We start from the raw sequence: 12,932 nt of genomic DNA on the forward strand, positions 1-12,932 counted from the left end.
TATGCCACCAAAGAGCCACTGCCTGCCAAACACACACGCATCCTCTCACCTCTCTGTCTCTGTCTCTCTGTCTGTCTCTGTCTCTCTTTCTGTCTCTGTCTCTCTGTTTGTCTCTGTCTCCTCTCCTTTCCTCTCCTTTCCTTGCCCCCCCCCCCCTCTCTCTCAGCCTCCAATGGTTATTGATTTAGATTCTGCCTCACAACACACTGCCAAGTCAAGTCATCCATTCATGTATTAAGTCAGCTTGACAGAGTTTCTGGCTGAGCCCTAAAAATGATGTGTGGGGACGGAGGAGATTTGGAATCTGTATTGGAAGAGGATTTTGGTCATTGTGTTATGATGGCTGTTATGGTGGCTGTTGCTGTTTTGAGTTGGCATATTTAAAGGTCCTCCAGCAGACTGCTCTCCATCTGCCCCAGAGTCCAGGCCCACCACTTACACACCCTCTTCCACTGCTTCAACCCCCAAGCTTCTGTGGCGGTCCCATTTTCCCATCTGCCTACCGAACTGGCTCCAACCCGTCCACCCCTCTCTTCTCTCCTCTCTCCCAGGGTATGAGTGGGATGTGTGGGGGTGAGATGATGATGATGATGATGATGAACGAATCCCCTTCCTGCCTGTCCACCCACTGATACTCCCTGCCTGCCTGGGCTGAATGCACTACCACAGTACTGCAGAGGAGCTAGTGTGTATGGATAAGTAATGTAGGAGCAACTCCCTCTGCTTTGTGGGCTAAATCATGGTGTGCTAAATCATGTTGTGCTAAATCACGGTGTGCTAAATCATGGTGTGCTAAATCATGTTGTGCTAAATCACGGTGTGCTAAATCATGGTGTGATAAATCATGGTAGCTATAGATATTACGTGAGAGAAAGGAGAGGTGGAAGGCAGGTTGACGTTTATTGTCATGAATCTTGCCCTGGAGGCAGAACTGTGCGATTTCTGCTAGATGGGCCAGCTGCAAGTCAAAATTGGCTATATTGCAAAAATTCATAAAAACACAAATTAGCTTCTTAGTCTTAATTTAAGGTTAGGGTTAGGCATTAGGGTTAGCAGTGTGGTTAGGGTTAGGTTTAAAATCATATTTTATGACTGTGGCTGTGCCAGCTAGTGACCAGTCTGTAGAGCTGCCTCCAGGGCAAGATTCATGACGAAAAACACTAACCTGGAGGTGGAGAGAAGACAAAATGGAGATTGAAGGTGAAAGAGAGAGATAGAGAGAAAGAAATTGCCTGGCAACAGAAATGCTTGCTGCCGTGATTTCCTCACATGACAGTGTATTTTGACTCTGCAGTACTTTATTGTTGTGATATTTTGACCCTCAGCTCTTTGCTGTAAGCTGTAAAGTGTTGCCTCGTCCTCTGTGGCACTGAGCTTAGCAACCATGAAAGAGCCATCACATCACAGACAGATTTTAATTGGGCTGTTCGAGCGCGCCGTCAGCATCCCGCGACACACACACACACACATGCACGCGCTCATGCACACACACACACACACACACACACACACACACACACACACACACACACAGTGATGGGCGCAAAATAATGAAATATGACAGACATCCTTCCTCAGTCTCCAACAACATGACATGTATTATAATAATGGCCCCTTTTTCTCCCCCAGTTCTGCCAGAGTGGGATTCAGCTATAATATAATTGTGATGTTTAGTAGAATCATCTGAAATGACTATGTCCTGGAGAGTGGGATGTTCACACAGAGATGATGCAGTAGTGTGTACAATAGGATGTGAAACGATTGGATTCCCATTCGGCTTCCGTCGGCATATTAAATGGTGGATGAACTACTGTTTTCATAATGAAATGAGTTGATTCTCCACAGAGATGCATGGTATGGGTACACCCCATTAGACAAACTTTTAGAAGATGTCTTGCTAGGGCCCACAGTACATTGAGGGAAAAAAGTATTTGATCCCCTGCTGATTTTGTACGTTTGCCCACTGACAAAGAAATGATCAGTCTATAATTTTAATGGTAGGTTTATTTGAACAGTGAGAGGCAGAATAACAACAAAAATATCCAGAAAAACGCATGTCAAAAATGTTATAAATTGATTTGCATTTTAATGAGGGAAATAAGTATTTGACCCCTCTGCAAAACATGACTTAGTACTTGGTGGCAAAACCCTTGTTGGCAATCACAGAGGTCAGACTTTTCTTGTAGTTGGCCACCAGGTTTGCACACATCTCAGGAGGGATTTTGTTCCACTCCTCTTTGCAGATCTTCTCCAAGTCATTAAGGTTTCAAGGCTGACGTTTAGCAACTCAAAACTTCAGCTCCCTACAAAGATTTTCTATGGGATTAAGGTCTGGAGACTGGCTAGGCCACTCCAGGACCTTAATGTGCTTCTTCTTGAGCCACTCCTTTGTTGCCTTGGCCGTGTGTTTTGGGTCATTGTCATGCTGGAATACCCATCCACGACCCATTTTCAATGCCCTGGCTGAGGGAAGGAGGTTCTCACCCAAGATTTGACGGTACATGGCCCCGTCCATCGTCCCTTTGATGCGGTGAAGTTGTCCTGTCCCCTTAGCAGAAAAACACCCCCAAAGCATAATGTTTCCACCTCCATGTTTGACGGTGGGGATGGTGTTCTTGGGGTCATAGGCAGCATTCCTCCTCCTCCAAACACGGCGAGTTAAGTTGATGCCAAAGAGCTCTATTTCGGTCTCATCTGACCACAACACTTTCACCCAGTTCTCCTCTGAATCATTCAGATGTTCATTGGCAAAGATGTTTCTTGAGCAGGGGGACCTTGCGGGCGCTGCAGGATTTCAGTTCTTCGCGGCGTAGTGTGTTACCAATTGTTTTCTTGGTGACTATGGTCCCAGCTGCCTTGAGATCATTGACAAGATCCTCCCGTGTAATTCTGGGCTGATTACTCACCGTTCTCATGATCATTGCAACTCCACGAGGTGAGATCTTGCATGGAGCCCCAGGTCGAGGGAGATTGACAGTTCTTTTGTATTTCTTCCGTTTGGGAATAATCGCACCAACTGTTGTCACCTTCTCACCAAGCTGCTTGGCGATGGTCTTGTAGCTCATTCCAGCCTTGTGAAGGTCTACAATCTTGTCCCTGACATTCTTGGAGAGCTCTTTGGTCTTGGCCATGGTGGAGAGTTTGGAATCTAATTTATTGATTGCTTCTGTGGACAGGTGTCTTTTATACAGGTAACAAACTGAGATTAGGAGCACTCCCTTTAAGAGTGTTCTCCTAATCTCAGCTCGTTACCTGTATAAAAGACACCTGGGAGCCAGATATCTTTCTGATTGAGAGGGGGTCAAATACTTATTTCCCTCATTAAAATGCAAATCAATTTATAACATTTTTGACATGCGTTTTTCTGGATTTTTTTGTTGTTATTCTGTCTCTCACTGTTCAAATAAACCTACCATTAAAATTATAGACTGATCATTTCTTTGTCAGTGGGCAAACGTACAAAATCAGCAGGGGATCAAATACTTTTTTCCCTCAATGTATTTCTATAACTAGTGCCCAGAGTTTTTCCTCTAAATTCAAGGACCTACACATGATTCCTCTTCTAGCTAAACTTCTTCTTTCTGTCACCCTTTCTCTCATTCCCTCCCTCTCTCTCTCTCTCTCCAGATCACCTGTCTCCAGGACTTCTTCGGCGAGGACGACGTGTTCATTGCGTGCGGACCAGAGAAGTACCGCTACGCGCAGGATGACTTCCTGTTGGATAACAGTGGTAAGGCTTCCGTAGCCTTTGTGACTGGAAGGCCTGACTAACTCAATCTAACATCACCTGTATGTTGTGAAACCTTGGTGTCTCTCTCTCTCTCGCTCTCTCATAGAAATGGATGTAGATTCCTGTTCTAGTGTCTATATTTCTATGGTCTCTCTGAGTCCCGTCCCTTTCCTCCCTCTTTCCTTCCTATTTCCTTCATAGGGTGCGTGGGAAATGCCAGGTCTCCCTCTGCAAAGAGGTCTTCTGACCTCAATGGGACTTCCTAGTTAAATAAAGGTCATAGAAATCGCACACTATTCCATATGGAGCCTCCATAGGGCTCTGGTGAAAAGCAGTGTACTATATCGGGAATAGGGTGCCAGTTTGGACGCACCCCTCCTTTTTCTCTCTCATAGTATAGTGTAACTTCCCTAAAGAGATGTCAATGCCAAACATGATAATTATCTGTCAACCATACAATAGTGAACGTTTATTTTCTCCGTTGAATGAGACTTATAATTGTTCTGAAAGTGGTTCCAGTGACTCGTGACACTTAATCATGACTCTAATATAATGTAATCATCACTCAATATCTTAATTCATTCCTCTCGTCCAAGAGGAGGAGACTATCGATTATGTGTGAGATTATCGGTCTGAACACACACAGATTCCTGCCTTCTGTAGGGGAAAGTGGCTGCAGTCACATTTTGTATGGTGTAGTTGTAGTAGTACATTCCATTCCAGGGTGCTACAGTGAATATCATTGTGTGTACATACTACCCCATGTTGAGAAGAAGACGTTCTTGAAAATCACTTAAAAGATGTCCGCAGCGATAGCCCCTACTGCAGCAGGATATGGCCTCTTTAGTCCATAGCTAACCCATTGTTATCTTAAGCAGGCCGATGTCAGTACAACTCCTCTGCAGTCCCCTATCCTCTGTGCTAGATAAGGTGGAGACAGGACAAGATGTACTGTATATAATATCCAAACCTCATGGGGAAACCAACAGGCTAATTCTAGACACCTCTCCAAACTATTCCCAAGGTACATCCTGTTTTCATAACTTAGTCTTGCTCCTGTAACATAACATTTTAAAGCTGCAATATGTCACTTTTTGGGCGACCCGATGAAATTCATAGGAATGTGAGGTATAGATCTACACTATACTTGCTTGTTTTGTCACATAAACTGGAAAATATAATTTTAGCAACCAGGAAATGGCAGAAGGATTTCTGCATAGTGCATATTTAACACACACACACACACACACACACACACACACACACACACACACACACACACACACACACACACACACACACACACACACAGGTGTAAACACTGTTTGTGTTTAGTTTCTTCAGCTGAATCTGTTCTTCAGTTGTTTTAGCTCTTCCTTGTCCTACTTCCCCTGCCATGCTCCATTTGAAGAATGAGGTCTTTCCCCAAAAGTGTTTGGTCTAGATACCTCTTTATAGCTCTAAAGTCTTTCCACAGTGTCTTACAGGAGTCCCAAGGGGCTGTTGTACTGTCAGACTCAATTGTCGAGAACAGTGTCAAATCCAAACACGGTTTGGGGAACGATATAAAAAGTCAACACTGCAAGTAAACAACCTTGCATGGTACAGTAGCTAGCATAGTAGTAAACAGAATCGCACATGGGGTCTGCTCCAATAACAGGCTTGGGTCACGCCCACTTTATAGGGAATAGGCAATAGGGTAGGGAGTCATTTCAGACGCACTCCTGGTCATTATTTGTCTCCAATTGGCCACAGCTGGTTGGTACCTCCTCTGTGTTCATGGTGTCATAATAGCATCTAACACTGTAACACCCCCCGATTAACACCATCTGACATGAACCCTGACAGTTTAACCACCAGTCTCATTACAGTAACCAGTCATATGCTGCGCCTGAACGCAGCTCGCTCTGTCTGTTGTCAAAGCTGCTAAAACAGCTCTGTATCACAGGCGGTTGGTGGCACCATGAATGGGGGAGGGCGGGCTCGTGGTAACGGCTGGAGCGGTATATAGGTGGAATGGCATCAAATACATTAAACACATGTTTTCCATGTGTTTGATACCATTCCGTTGCGCCGTTCCAGCCATTATTATGAGCCGTCCTCCCCTCAGCAGCCTCCATTGCTTTGTGTGTCTGTGCAACACCACTAAAACAGTTGAACCACCAACCTCATTACCCCGCCACCTGCTGCTCCTGCATGCAGCCCTGTCAGTCTGTCTGTCTGTGCATGCACCTCTGTGAAACGCTCCTAACGCAACAGCTTTGGGAGCAGCACAGCAGGCAGCAAACACGATAGCGTAATTACCACAGCTTGGGAATTTTCCATGGATTTATGGCGCGCACAGAGCCACAGACGACTGCACACGAGGTGTTTGTTTGGAAAAAGCAGACGCTTAACTGAGTGTTGTGGGAAGCTCTGTGTGAATTAAACGTCCTTAACTTCTTGAACACTCCATACTTAGGGCTTTCTCAAAGAGAGCCAATGATATTATGCTGCTCTACAGCGCTGCACATAATATAACATAATAAGGACGTGATTTTAGGCTGTTTCATTTCAGTGCTCTGGCTTTGTGTTCTGTAGTGACACTTCTCCACAACTGATTAGACCCAATATTAGGCTGTTATTACAGCCTGAAATCCTCACTGAATATCACTCCATTTCACTACCGTATCACCATGTTCAGTTTGGATTTCAGGCTAGTATTATTATGCATCCATCTATTCATTCATGCATCTATTCATTCATTCATCCATCTATTCATTCATTCATCCATCTATTCATTCATCCATCTATTTATTCATTCATTCACTGAAGTGTTTCCTCTATCATTCTTTTCCCCCTCCACTCTTCCTCCTCCACTCTTCCTCCTCCTCCTCCACTCCTCTCCTCTGTGTTTGGCTAAAGTCCAATACAACCCACAGTATCCACATCATAACATGGATATGTGGGTATTGAGCATGAATGGGGCGGTGGAGGATGGGACTGAACTGTGCATGAGTGTGATGTAAGTTCCTAGCTGGAGCTAATTTAGACTAGTTTGACTGGAACACTTGGAACTGTATTGAATTGTGCTAGATAGGAAATGAGGTCGGTGTGTGTGTGAGTGGTTTTAACCCTGTGTGTGTTGTCTTCACAGAATGCCGGGTGCTCAAGTCATCATACTCTGCCCGCTCGCCCACTCCAACGAGGGCTGCTGGGAGCAAGAGCCCTGGACTCTCACGCCGTATCAAGTCCCCTGGCATAGGTATACACACACAAACACAGTTAGTGGGTGATGGACTGAGTAACTGATTTTCATCTGCCATTAACTACTGTTTTACAAAGTAATCACGTCAAAAGGTTTCAGGATTTCTTCAGCTGAATCTGTTCTTCAGTTGTTTTAGCTCTTCCTTGTCCTACTTCCCCTGCCATGCTCCATTTGAAGAATGAGGTCTTTCCCCAAAAGTGTTTGGTCTAGATACCTCTTTATAGCTCTAAAGTCTTTCCACAGTGTCTTACAGGAGTCCCAAGGGGCTGTTGTACTGTCAGACTCAATTGTCGAGAACAGTGTCAAATCCAAACACGGTTTGGGGAACGATATAAAAAGTCAACACTGCAAGTAAACAACCTTGCATGGTACAGTAGCTAGCATAGTAGTAAACAGAATCGCACATGGGGTCTGCTCCAATAACAGGCTTGGGTCACGTCCACTTTATAGGGAATAGGCAATAGGGTAGGGAGTCATTTCAGACGCACTCCTGGTCATTATTTGTCTCCAATTGGCCACAGCTGGTTGGTACCTCCTCTGTGTTCATGGTGTCATAATAGCATCTAACAAAAGGTTTCAGGATTTTGGCAGGCTACAGGCCATATGGCCAATTTACCGAACATTTATCTTAAGCTCAGTTAAAAATTGATTTTGAGGCTTTAAGTTGGACTTTGAAACCTCAAGTTGTAAAAATAAACAAAACATTCTAGGAAAGTCAGTACTGTATTACACCAGAGTTTAGAATAATTAATGTTTTACTATTTTCTTCTCTCTCTCTTTTCCCTCTCGTCTCTTTTTCTTTCCCTCTCTTTCCCTCTCCCCCTCTCTTTCCCTCCCCCCCCCCCTCTCTCTCTCTCTCTCTCTCTCTCCTCTCTCTCTCTCTCTCTCTCTCTCTCTCTCTCTCTCTCTCTCTCTCTCTCTCTCTCTCTCTCTCTCTCTCTCTCTCTTTCTCTCTCTCTCTTTCTGCAGTAAGAAGACCAATCCATTACTCCACCAGTAGTCAGTCTCCTGTTAAATCCCCAGGTAAGCCTGTTAACATCCTGCACTGCCCACTCTGTTGGCCCATAACACATTAGCCTACCACAACAACATTCATTTTCATCTAGCCAGCTATCATTACTAGGACCTTGAGTTTTCCCCTAAGGACGTAGCCTAACCAGGAATAACTCCTGGCCCGAATCATCACCACAATATGTTAACAATAATCACTACATTAGTCTTTCTCAGAGAGGGCACCAATTAAACCCTTTTGGAGTTCCTGACAGCTTCGAGTAGAATGTCTCTGTCTTGGTCAGTGCACCCTTGGCCTAAGGTTGACCTCGTGGCTGATGGGGCCCTGTGAGAGGTCCAGTTAGTCTCTCTCAGTACAGTACAGTATATTGTAATGTCAGTCAGGCAGCTCCCCTCTGATGCCTGCATGGCCTCTAGCCTCCAGCCTCCTGCTGTGTAGGGAAGTGCCATCAATTATTCTGAAAGAGCTCTGCTCCACTGTGGACCTCCCTGGCCTGCCATTCTGACCTAAGACTATTTAAAGATCTCTGGATATCGCGCTCTCTTTCTCACCATCTCTTTCGCTGGCTCTTGCTCTTTCTCTTCTCTCTATTTTTCTCTCTCTCTCTCCTCTCCCTCTCTCTCTCCTCTCTCTTCCTGGCCCAGCCCCAGAAACTCTCTCTCTCTACAGCATGCATCTAATCTGAGCACAGACTGGTGCAGGGCTGGCTGATACAAACCCATGTACTAAATTAGCCTCAGTGCTTTAGTCTTCATCTGCTTTCACTGAGGCCTTCTAATTTAATTTAATTCTCACATCAGGAGACATTAAAGTTGTCTGGCATCGCATTCCCTCTCTCTAGTAGGTACTGTACTGTATTGGTGATTCTGATTGTTGTTAGCAGGTCCAGATTGGTTATCTCAGGGAATGGGTACAGCATGACGCAGTGTGGCAGTGTACCTGCCAAGAACCTAGAGTGTGTGGCAGATGAGGCCTTTCACAGAAACACACTGTACTATTACCAATACAGTCGACTTCTCCAAAGAAAGTCAATGCCTGGCCCTGTTGTTTGAGGAGAGGACTGTCTGTGACACAGGGAGGTCCCTAGAGGTAGGCTGCTTGAGTGACCCTTGAACCTTCAGGGTCGTAGCTTCCGTGTGGCCTTAGCTGCAAACCGATTATCCAGGCAGCCTGAGGACGCACCTGGGGTGACCCTGCATGTCTATCTGCTGGAGCCAAACACAACCTGCTTCCCCCCACAGGGGACCGGGCAGGAAGTTGGACACAGTCACACACAGTTCTAGACACGAAACGCCACACTACACCTGAATGAAAAATCTAGCACTTAGTCTTAAAGAAAGGTGATGGACTTGAATGCGACTGTTAGTACAGATCTTTGTCAACTGAGTGAAAGTAAACCCATTCAAAGTGAACTTTGTTGTGTCACAAATAGATTTCCTGCCCTGTCGTATATCACTTCCTGTGATAGAGAGAGGCATTTCCTTTAGCAGTAAAGAAATTAAGAACAATAAAATACACAATGTAATAACAGTAATACACTTTTAAACAGCCACATCTTTCCAGAGGAAAAAGGAAAAAGGACTTCCTCTCTCGTTTGCCCTTTCCCCACCTCAGCACTTCCTGTTGGGCCAGCCCTAGCCCTATCATTGTCTTACTATGGCTTCCTCCCTCTCTCCTTCCCTCTTTTCTCTCTCCTCCCTCGCTCTCTCTCTCCTCTCCAGTCAATGGAGTCCCCAGCAGTACGATCTCCACCCCCAAGTCCACCAAATCCAACAGCTCCTCCCCCACCAGCCCCCGCAGTATACACAGCTTCAAGGTGAGTCACACACACACACCGTGTCACACACAAACCACCTGTAATCTCCAGATAGTGCTATTGTTCTGTATGTACCCATATGGGAAGAGTGATTGTATATTTTGGCATATGCTATAAATAACCAAATAGTAGCAAATGATTTAACCTCAAGTGCACTAGATCAGGAATAGTGGTTGGCCAGGTAACCAAAATGCTTGAATCTGTTGACAGTGGAGACAACAGCACATCAACCTTCTCAAGATCATTATTACCGTTTGGCAACAGTTACACCATGTTTACTTGACAGGTCCATGTCGTTTGATAGAACTTAGTTACTCTGAAGACATCATAAAATAATGTATTGAAAAAAAAAGATTGATGAAGATTGAGGATGTAATCCACCAAGTTCAAAGGTGTTTCACCACCTTGCTTCCTCCTTTATGCACTGTACTAAATAATGCATCCATTCCTTCAGTCCAGGTACAAGAAATAAGCCTTATGGTCCATGTACTTCTAGCAGTGTTGAAAGAGTTGAAAGATCTTCTCTTCCATAATAGAAAAGATTACTTGGATGACTTGGCGGAATCTGTTGCATGTGAAAGCCAAGAATGCTTGAAAAAGCAGTCTTAAAATAACCCATTCAAACAGCCATCACAGCTGTCTCTTTTGGAAAAAGCCTCTCGTCAAATTATTCATTATTTCCAACATTATTCATCATTTCAATCCATTAAAGTTTGTGTTTCCTCTGTCTCTGCCTGATAAGTGACTCAGTAGGGGAGGCCTATCCATTATGATAGTACTTAACACCCTGTACTGTTCACTTATTTTACGCCAAATGCATCATTAACACCGTGATATAAATAGCCGCTCACTTTCTTTGTGTTTGGGTAGGCACATAACATCCACAGAAGGGAGAACTGTTAGAGCAATTCAGAAGAGACGTGTTTTTATAGAATCGGCTTCTATCTTTCCATTGAGCTACCTATCTAATAATGAATTATAAAGTCTAATATCAAACATTTTCTTACCAAACTATACTGAACAAAAATATAAATGCAACATGCAACAATTTCAAAGATTTGACTGAGTTACAGTTCATATAAGGAAATCAGTCAATTTAAATTAATTAATTAGGCCCGCACAAGTACAGTGAAATGCTTAACTTGCAAGCCCTTCCCAACAGTGCAGTATTCAATATCAAAATAGTATAACAAAAAACCACAAGAAATAAGAGGGGTAAAAAATAAACAGGGCTATATACAGGGTCAGTGCCAGTACCAAACTACACCATTTTGAAGCGAGGGTGTTTTTGTATTAGTTATCCTGTCACACTCTGTCATGGCATTATATTGGATTTCAAATGCATGCTACTTAAAGCAAAACCATTAGTCAATGTCCCTAGATCCCACGGCTTAGTTCTGGATCGATGCTATGAAGCGGACGTATCGTGTGGTAGTACTCTAGAGATGTAATTGGCTAATTCGATTGCCCTGCTAGTATTGATGTCAAAACAAACCATTGGACCTACCAATTGTGCCTAGCTAAGCTTGACCTCTAATCCATTGTGTGTACCATATTTAATACTTATAGTTGCCATGATGATGCATGTGTCCAGGATTTGACTTGAGGGGTGGCTGAAAAGGGGAGGATGCTGACCTCTGTTTTTCTCTCTCCTTCCCTCCTCTCTTCATCTCTTACTTTCTTCTTTCTCTCCTCGTTTCCCAGATTCCGCCACATCACACGTCTGCCACCAATGTGAACGGGTCTTCACACAGTCCTGGAGAAGGCCAATAACATGAGTCCTGAGGGTAGGTGTCCCCTTCTCTTCTCTTATCCTTGCCTTGCCTCGCCACTCCTGTCCACACCCCCCCTCTCCTCTCCTCCCTCCCTTACCCCCTCCTCTCTTCTCCTTCTCCTCTTCTCCTCTCCTCTCTTCTCTTCTCTTCTCCTCTCCTCCCTTCTCCTCTCCTCCCTCCCTTACCCCCTCCTCTCTTCTCCTCCCCTCCCCTCCCCTCCCTCCCTCCCTCCCTCCCTCCCTCCCTCCCTCCCTCCCTCCCTCCCTCCCTCCTCCCTCCCTCCTCTCCTCTCCTCTCCTCTCCTCTCCTCTCCTCTCCTCTCCTCTCCTCTCCTCTCTCTCCTCTCCTCTCCTCTCCTCTCCCTTCTTCTGTTGCTCTCTTCTCTTTACCCTGTGTCATGCTGTCTCCGTGCCAACTCTCACAGCTCCTGCCTGCACTCACTCACCCCTAAACACGTGGCCCTAACGTTCCCTCAACTTTCTCAAAACATTTCACCAACGCATCCCCAATTCCCCCTAGGGCGTCAATGTAGGTTCACAGTGTTATATTAGAATTGCTTACTCAGCGACACAAGCCGCAGCACTCACAATAGAGGGACGGAAGTGTGATGCGGACGAGTGAGAAAGGACGAGTGAGAAAAGCTGTGTGCTGTTGCATGAGACAGCCAGGCTGTAACAAAACTAAACGTCCTTGGGCTGTGGTGTCTGCATAATATTACTGGTCCCTCTTTAGGAGTGGCCAGAGACTAGATCTAGGCTAGTAGCTAGGCAGCCTGGGATAATGGACAATTCATGAGTTTATACTTTGATTAGACTAAAACGTATTGATCCTGTATTTCAACAGCTTTGTCTTAACATAAATTGTGGAAAGGCTTGTTTTATAAATCCAACAAGATCATATTCATTTCACTGCAATGCAAGTTTTACCAGAGTAAGTACTTGTAGGTATTGTGCGTCATTCTACACTGAGTGTACAAAACATTAGGAACACCTGCTCTTTCCATGACATAGACTGACCAGGTGAATCCAGGTGAAAGCTATGATCCCTTATTGATGTCACTTGTAAAATCCACTTCAAATCAGTGTAGATGAAGGGAAGAGACAGGTTAAATAAGGATTTTTAAGCCTTGGGACAATTGAGACATGGATTGTGTATGTGTGCCATTCAGAGGGTGAATGGGCAAGACAAAATATATTAAGTGCCTTTGAACGGGGTATGGTAGTAGGTGCCAGGCACACGGGTTTGTGTCAAGAACTGCAATGCTGCTGCGTTTTTCACACTCAACAGTTTTCCCGTGTGTATCAAGAATGGTCCACCACCCAAAAGACATCCCAGCCAACTTGACACAAACT

General features: G+C 44.7%; 1 pseudogene across 1 annotated transcript in view; it reads left to right on the forward strand.

Annotated features, from left to right (window-relative positions):
• LOC311109958 (serine/threonine-protein kinase DCLK2-like) overlaps positions 1-12,329 on the forward strand; it is a 38,182-nt pseudogene extending 25,853 nt beyond the window's left edge. Inside the window, exons 3-8 of the transcript in view lie at positions 3,628-3,730; positions 6,867-6,974; positions 7,947-8,000; positions 9,711-9,805; positions 11,510-11,592; positions 12,313-12,329. The product of the transcript in view is annotated as a serine/threonine-protein kinase DCLK2-like (transcript). The remainder of the gene's footprint in view (positions 1-3,627; positions 3,731-6,866; positions 6,975-7,946; positions 8,001-9,710; positions 9,806-11,509; positions 11,593-12,312) is intronic.
• Positions 12,330-12,932: the final 603 nt, after the last annotated feature.

Source organism: Coregonus lavaretus (genome assembly GCF_964263955.1).
Source record: "Coregonus lavaretus genome assembly, contig: SUPER_35_unloc_1, whole genome shotgun sequence".
In the NCBI taxonomy this organism is placed as follows: domain Eukaryota; kingdom Metazoa; phylum Chordata; class Actinopteri; order Salmoniformes; family Salmonidae; genus Coregonus; species Coregonus lavaretus.